This window comes from Hyaena hyaena, unplaced genomic scaffold (genome assembly GCF_003009895.1).
Source record: "Hyaena hyaena isolate Hyena2069 unplaced genomic scaffold, ASM300989v1 scaffold_345, whole genome shotgun sequence".
Lineage (NCBI taxonomy): Eukaryota > Metazoa > Chordata > Mammalia > Carnivora > Hyaenidae > Hyaena > Hyaena hyaena.
The window spans coordinates 575,978-584,219 of record NW_024080976.1 but is presented as its reverse complement, the minus strand read 5'-3'; positions in this window follow the sequence as shown (position 1 = coordinate 584,219).

Sequence of the window (8,242 nt, the reverse complement as noted above, 5' to 3'; positions counted from 1 at the left end):
GGCTCGAACCCACGAACCGCGAGATCATGACCTAAGCGAAAGTCGGACGCTTAACCGACTAAGCCACCCAGGCGCCCCTAAACATTTAAATATTTTTATTTGTTAAAGAAACCAAGAGTCAGATGCTTAACTGACTGAGCTACCCAAGCACCTTGAAATCTTAAAAAAAAAAAGTATTTATTTTGAGAGAGAGAGAAAGTAAGAGCAGGGGAGGGGCAGAGAGAGAAGGAGAGAGAGAATCCCAAGCAGGTTCCATGCTGTAAGCAAAGAGCCTGATGTGGGGCTCAATTTCACAAACCATGAGTTTGTGAGCCGATATCAAGAGTCAGACACTTAACTGAGCCACCCAGGCACTCCTAAAAAATGAAGTCTTAGCTTTGGTGTCTAATTTATTTTGCCCTTTGTACTGTGAGGGTCATTGCCTTGGTTACTGTCCAGGGCAAAGAGCAGATGTATAACTGTGAGGTCAGGTCATAGATGAACAGTCAAAGGGAATATAGCTACTTATTTCCAGATAATACAAATTCTTGGCAAAAATGGGCAGGTCAGACATCTGAAGTGTTTGCTGTCATTTTTGTTGATTCTGCCAGTTGTTGTTCATAATGTCTTAGATTTATAGGAACAGGGATATTAACAATTTTTAAAATGTTTTTATTTATTTTTGAGAGAGAGAGAAGGGCACAAGCGGGGAAGAGGCAGAGAGAGAGGGAGACACAGAATCCAAGCAGGCTCCAGGCTGTAAGCTGTCAGCACAGAGCCCGACAAACTCACAAACTGTGAGATCATGACCTGAGTGGAAGTTGGACGCTTAACCGACTGAGCTACCCAGGCGCCCCCTTCCCCCCCGCCCTAAAAAAAAAAAAGATTTGTAGGAAGAATCTGAAGACCTAATATGACTGTATGTTACTCCAGAAGGGACATTAATCCAGGACAAGACTTAGGTTTACCAGACTTAGAGGGTACAAGGATAAGCTGTTAGTTCCCATGAAGGCTACATGACTTCTGGCTCACTCTTACCTTGAGTGTGACAGCCTTCAGATCCCAGCTGAAAATGAAGAGCTGATGTTCACACTCTCCAGTCTGGGTGGACCTGAGCCTCTACTTTTTGCCTCTCTAGTCCCAAACCATCTGCTGGATTGGACCATGTCTTCAGAACGTAGTGAAGGCATTTGTTCTGAAGGCAGTTGAGTTCTGAGTTCCCCTCTTATTTTATTTTGGATATTGGATGGTATTTCCTTACCCTCTTACTAGTGCTTTGCTACTTTTAGCAACTTTTCCTATATATTTCAAACTGCATTTTTATTTTATTTTATTATTATTTTTTTTTACAAATAGTTTATTGTCAAATTAGTTTCCACATAACACTCAGTGCTCATCCCCACAAGTGTCCTCCTCCATGCCCATTCCCCCCTCCCCCCCACATCCATCAGTCCTCAGTTTTTGTCAGCATTCAAGAGTCTCTCATGGTTTGCCTCTCTCCCTTTCCCCCACCATTTCCGCCCTTCTTCTCCCCCTTGTTCCTCCGTCAAGTTCCTCCTAATCCTCCTATACGTGCAAACATATGATATTTGTCCTTCTCTGCCTGACTTATTTCGCTCAGCATAACACCCTCAAGGTCCATCCATGTTGCTACACGTGGCCAGATTTCATTGTTTCTCATTCAAACTGCATTTTTAGTTTGAGAGAGAGAGAGAGAGAGAGAGAGAGAGAGAGAATGAGTCAGGGAGGGGCAGAAAGAGAAGGAGAGAGAGAATCCCAAGCAGACTCCATGCTTTCAGCATAGAGTTCAACACAGGGCTCGAACTCACGAACTGTGAGATCATGACCTGAGCTGAAATGAAGAGCCAGATACTCAACCAACTGAACCACCCAGGCACCCCTCATCCTGCATTTTTATTTGTTCTTCAGTGGAGGGTGGCTTCTGATTTCTTCGAACACCATTATTGGCAGTAGGAGTGCTGTATTTTTTTTTCCTCCACAAAACTGCCTGTATTTATTTGTTGTGTCTTCTGAAAATTTAAACATTAAAAAAATTTAAAAAACATTTTAAATTTTGTTAAAAATACTCTCTGTAAGAAAACAAATTTAAGGGGCACCTTAAATTTTAAGCCCCGCTTCGGGGTCTGTGCTGACAGCTCAGAGCCTGGAGTCTGCTTTGGATTCTGTGTCTCCCTCTCTCTCTGGCCCTCCCTCTGCTGCACTGTTTCTCCCTTTCTCAAAAATAAACATTAAAAGAATAAACAAATTTTAAAAATAACGAAAATATAATTAACCTAACCCTCACCACCCAGGGATACCACTGCTGGCATTTTCTTGAATGTCATTCAGTTTTTCCTGTGCAGATATACACAATTTTACCTATATAACTTGATATAAACAGCATCTTGTTATACATATTATTGTTATTATCTGTTTCTTTCACTTGGAACCCTGTTTTGCTCTTACTCTCCCCGATCTCCTATCCTGACCCAGGTCACCATTACCAATGGTGGCAGCCGAGGTGTCTCCTTTCATGGTTTTCCATCACCTCTCAATGTGCAAATATATACACATATTCACAAGGGGTTCTTTTGGTCACTGTTTGGCATCATATTATATTCACTTCTTTCTACCTTGCCTTTCTCACATAAAGTCCCTTCAAATCAGCTTGTAGAATTTTTAAAATGTTTTATTTATTTTGAGAGAGAGAGAGAGAGCAAGCAGGGGAGGGACAGAGAAAGAGGGATACAGAGGACCCCAAGCTGGCTTCACACTGAAAGCAGAGAACCCAACGTGGGACATGAACTCACTAGCTGTGAGATATGACCTGAGCTGCTTGCCAGACTGAGTCACCCAGGTGCCCCACCTTCTAGAATTCTAATTCATGTATAATGACTGAATTTACTATGTGGATGAGCCGCAATTGATAAATCTATGGAGCATTGCTTTAATTATATTTTAAAGGCCCTCCTTTCACAAATATAAAGTCAGCTGTTGTGGCCTAAGACGTCTGTTCACTTCCAGCATCAGGGCCACATTCCTGCCAAGAGGGAAAATAGAAGAAGGGAGGACACACTTTTGCCTTTAGGGAAACAACCTGGAAGTTGTTTCTTCCCATATTACATCGGCCAGAAGACAGGTCCAAGGCCTCACCTGGCTCCAAACAGGCTGAGAAACCTAGTCTTGGCTAGGGGACCAGATGTGCAACTACAAGTTACATTTTAATAAAAGAAGGGAGAGAACAACATCTGTTGGTTGCTGGCATCACATTTTACTCGCCTTGCAAGTGATCCCTTGCTACCACTTTCCCAGAAGCCAAAGCGGGAAACACCTGTTTAGCTGTCAACACTGAAACTGGTAGAAAATAAAGACATCATGAAGCTTCTTTACCAGTTTCTTTGGTGCTTCCAATTTTCATCTCTTTAAAATTTTTTTAATGTTTTTTAATTTATTTCTGAGAGAGAGAGGCAGTGTGAGCAGGGGAGGGTCAGAGAGAAGGAGATACAGAATCCGAAGCAGGCTCCAGGCTCTGAGCTGTCAGCACAGAGCTGGACTCAGGGCTCGAACCCACCAACCGTGAGATCATGCCCTGAGCCGAAGTTGGATGCTTAACCGACTGAGCCACCCAGGTGCCCCTAATTTTCATCTCTTTAAAACAATTTTTTATTCATGTAAAATTTACATAGAGTAAAATATACCCTTTTTTAGCATATTGCTCTATGAACTTTGGCAAATGCATACAACTACGAAATCATCACCATAAGAAAAAATAAAGAATTCTATTGCCCTCCTCCCCCCCATTTCTCTCATTCCTCTTTGTGGTCACTGCTCCCACTTCCAGCCCCTGGCAGGCACTGATCCAGTTTCTGTCCCTCCATTCTTTTCCAGAATGTTCTATGAATAGACTTGTGTATATAGACTTTGGAGTCTGGCATCTTTCCCTTAGCATGGTGTATTTCAGATTTGTTTGTGCTCTTGGGGGTTTATCAGTAGTTCATTCCTTTTTCTTGCTGAGTAGTATTCCATTGTGTGGATGTACCGTCTTTTGAAGAAAATGTGGCTTTTTTTTAGTTTGGGGCAATTATAAGTAAAGCCACTATTTATATGGCATTTCTTGTGTTTGTGTGAACTTAAGTTTTTACTTCTCTTGGGTAAATATTTAGGACCAGGATTGTTGGGTCATATGATAAGCGTATGTTTAACTTTATAAGAAGCTGCCACTTTTCCTAACATGGCTGACCTATTTTGCATTCCCACCAGCAACGTGTAGGAGGGTTCCCATTGCTATGCATCTTGGGCGGCTCTAGATATTGTCAGAACTTTCTGTTTGCCATTCTAATAGATGTGCAGTGGTATCTCACTGTGGTTTTCCATTTTCTTTTGACTGAAGAATCAAACTATCATCTTACCTGGGAAGGGTAAGGCAGGCCCTATGGATTGGTTCCTTTGGTGGTATGGACATCTCTCATGCTTTCTGTCCAGATGTCCAGAGTCTTTTCAACATCTTCTCTACATTTTGGGAATGTCCTACCTTATGAATTTGGCTTCCCCAGACCAGAAGCCAGAAATCCCTTTTCCCAGCCTTCCTCGCAGCTGTGTGCAGGCGTGTGTCCTGCACTTTGCCAATTGAGTGCACCACATTTTCAAGAAATTTTTATATTTAGAGAATTTTGAAAAGACGGAAGAGAAAAGAGTGTGAGGAATCCTGAACCATCTCTCTACCCCCAACGACTGTTCACCCAGGCCTGATCCTTTCCCCCTCATTCTCCTCCTCTGTGTGATTATGTAGCATATTTTATCTGTAAATGTTGTGGTATTCGCATCAGAATTTTATCTGAAAGAGTGAAGAGAATTTTGAGGCAACCTGTAAAATCAATTCTGATGTGACTAGCGGTGGAAGTCTTAGCAGAAACTCCTGGGTGGCATTAGGATTTGTGTAGCCCTAGGACTGATCTGTCTCACTCCCAGATATTCAGTGGTCTCTGTAATATCCTTGAACCCACCCCCTTTGCTGTTTAAAAGAGTTAGTGGCATCTACCACGTGGCTGCTATATCTGGGTCAGGTGTAACCTTGGTTTAATGACCAGAGTCAGGACCTGGGCATAGATAGCGGCAACTTGCAGAAAGAACCCTCAAGAAGACAGTCACAGCACAGGAAATTGTAAGCCAGGTAGTGTGTCTGGAAGTGGCAAATACTGAGGGAATATGGGTGAGGCACCAATGGCATCTCCTACATGCTGCTTAGGGACTGGGCCTCCTTCCCTCTCCAAGCCAGTGTTCTTAAGCACCTGCCATTTTCTTACAGACTTTGTCCCCCACACCAGCCACAGGGAATTCATGCTGAACCAATCTTAGTCCTCTCCCAGGATTCCTTCCTTTTCTTTTTCTTTCTTTCTTTTTTTTTTATTGTTTTATTTATTTCTAGGAGAGAGAGAGACAGCGTGAGCAGGGGAGGGTCAGAGAGAGAGGGAGTCACAGACTGAAACAGGCTCCAGGCTCTGAGCTGGCAGTCAGCACAGAGCCCGACGCGGGGCTCGAACCCACGAACCGCGAGATCATGACCTAAGCGAAAGTCGGACGCTTAACCGACTAAGCCACCTAGGCGCCCCTCTTTTCTTTTCTTTTAATTTTTTAAATGTTTATTTATCTTTAAAAGAGAGAGGCAGAGCACGAATGGGGGAGGGGCAGAGAGAGAGGGAGACACAGAATCTGAAGCAGGCTCAGGCTATAAGCTGTCAGCACAGAGCCTGACTCAGGGCTCGAACCCAGGAACCATGAGATCATGACCTGTCGGATGCTTAACCAATTGAGCCACCCAGGCACCCTTCCCAGGATTCTTCTCTCCCCTCCCCTCTCCTCCCCTCCCTTCTCTTTTAAATCATGGGCTCAGGAAGAGTGAGCTATTGATGACAGAAACTATGGTTCCATCAGAAACAGAGAGGCCTGAACAAAGCTAGCCCAGAGAAAAGCGGAAGCGAGCTATGGAGAATCTTGGAGTCAGTCTGGATCTGTCCAACGTCCCATCATCCGCTTTCCTCTGATGTTTGGGTTGCTTCATTTTTCCCTTAGAGCATGTGTGTATTAACTGCCACATCTTCACAAACTTCACCCTTCAGCCTCATCTAGTTCAAGTTGGGCTTTTGAAACTGTGTCTGGTGGAGTATGGATTTGGTTGTAGTAACAAAGTCCCCAAAATAACAGTGCTGTTTCCATTGTCTATTGCTTTGTGACAGATCATCTAAAAACATAGTGGCTTAAAACAACAATAATTTATTATTTCTCATGATTCTTTCAGCTGACTGGGTGGCTCTTCTGCTCCACAAGGTGTTACCTGGGGTCAGTCAAGGGGCTGCATTTGGCTAGTGACTCACATGGCATGAAAGATCCCGATGACTTCTTTCACCTGCCTGGGGCCTTGGCACTGGCTGTTGACTGGGGTGCCCTGGTTCTCTTCCATGTGGCCTTTCTCTCCACACACGGTGTCTCATCTTCCAGGGCCTCTTTGTGTGGCCTCACTCTCCAGGAAGGGAGCTTGGACTTCCTTACAGCATGGCAGATGTATTCCAAGAAAGTAAAACCAGAAGCTATAAGGATTCTTACGGTCTACCCTCAGAACTGGCACAGCATCCCTTCCACCATGTTCTTTGTCAATGCAAGTTGCAAGGTCAGCTCAGATTCAAGGGCAGGGAAAATGGGCTCTCTTGGTAGGAGGGATGGCATGTGCCTCTTGGGAGGAAGAAATTCTTGGTGACTACCTACCATGAGTGTCTTAAGGTAGACATTTCTCCCTCCACACCAGGGTTGGTGTGGCTCCTCCTCCAAGATGGTGGGCCCTGAGGCTTCTTCTATCTTCTTGCTTTTTCATTTTTATGATGTTGTCCTCATCCACTTGTTTCAAGATTCCCACATTCAAATTCCAGCAAATGAGAAAATCAGGAGAAGAGTAGAATGCATCCCTCTACAAAGACTCTGACTTTTAAATTGCCCCTTTACTTCCCACACTGTCCATCAGCCAGAATAAAGTCATATGGCCACTCTAAATGTGAAAGAGGCCAGGAAATACAGTTTCTAGTTTCACGGCCAGATGCCTTGCTAAAAATTTTGTGGAAGAAGGAGCAGGAGAATATTGGGGGAACCCTAGCATTCTTATCTGCCAAGTGATTCAAGAAGAAACAGTGGGCGTGTCTGGGATACCCTTAGATTGGACTGCAGACGTGAGGAGCCATGTTCAATCCAATCTGTTACTGGTGGCCGTTTAGTCCAATATTGAAAGAGCCTGGGGAGCCTGGGTGGCTCAGTCAGTTAAGCATCCAACTCTTGATTTCAGCTCAGGTCATGATCTCACGGGTTCACGAGATCAAGCTCTGTGTAAATAAATAAACTTTATTTATTTAAATAAACAAAATAAACTTTTTTTTAAAAGAAAGAATATTTACTGGGCATCTACTTTATGTGCTGGGGGATACAATAGTGAACACAGCAGAAAGTTTTCTGTCCTCATGGAGTTTCTATTTTAGAGGAAGTGGTAGACAGTAAAAATGAGGACAGACAAATCAGAGAATACAGGAAGAAAATGAAATTGGTGAGGGGAGGGTGACTTGAGCAGGAGAGATCTCTGGGAGGGTGACCAGAAGGGGCCAGTTCTACATGGACTTTGGGAAACGCATCACAGACAGAGAGAAGAGCAGGTACAAAGTTCCTGAGGTAAGAATGTAGTCGACTTATATAAGAAGTAGCAAGAAGGCCAGTGTAGCTGGAGTAGTAGAAGCGAGGAAAAGACAGGGAGTCCTCCCTCCGGAGGACAGAAAGATTGGCAGGTCTTGATGTAAATATATGCTTTCATTTCTCCTGGGTAAATGCCTGCTTCTGCAGAATTGCTAGGTCTCTGCGTAGGTGAATATTTACCTTTATAAGAAACCACCCAACCCTTTTGCAAAGTGGTGTTTCTATTTTTCATTTCCACCAGCATGTGAGATTTCCAATTGCTCCACATCTCTGCTGACACTTGAGAGGGTCAGTCTTTTTCATTTTAGTCATTCTAGTGGGTGTGTAGTGGCATTTCATTGTGGTTTTCATTTGTGTTTCCCTAATGACTAACGGTGTTGGATGTTTTCTCACATGCTTATGGGCCATTCACATCTCTTCTTCTGTGACGTTATCTGTTCGAATTTTTTGGCCATTTGCAAAGCTGTTTCTCTGCCTTTTCAAAAAAGCTTCCTGTGACTGTTCTGGGGAGGATGGACTGTAGGGGGCAAAAGTGGAA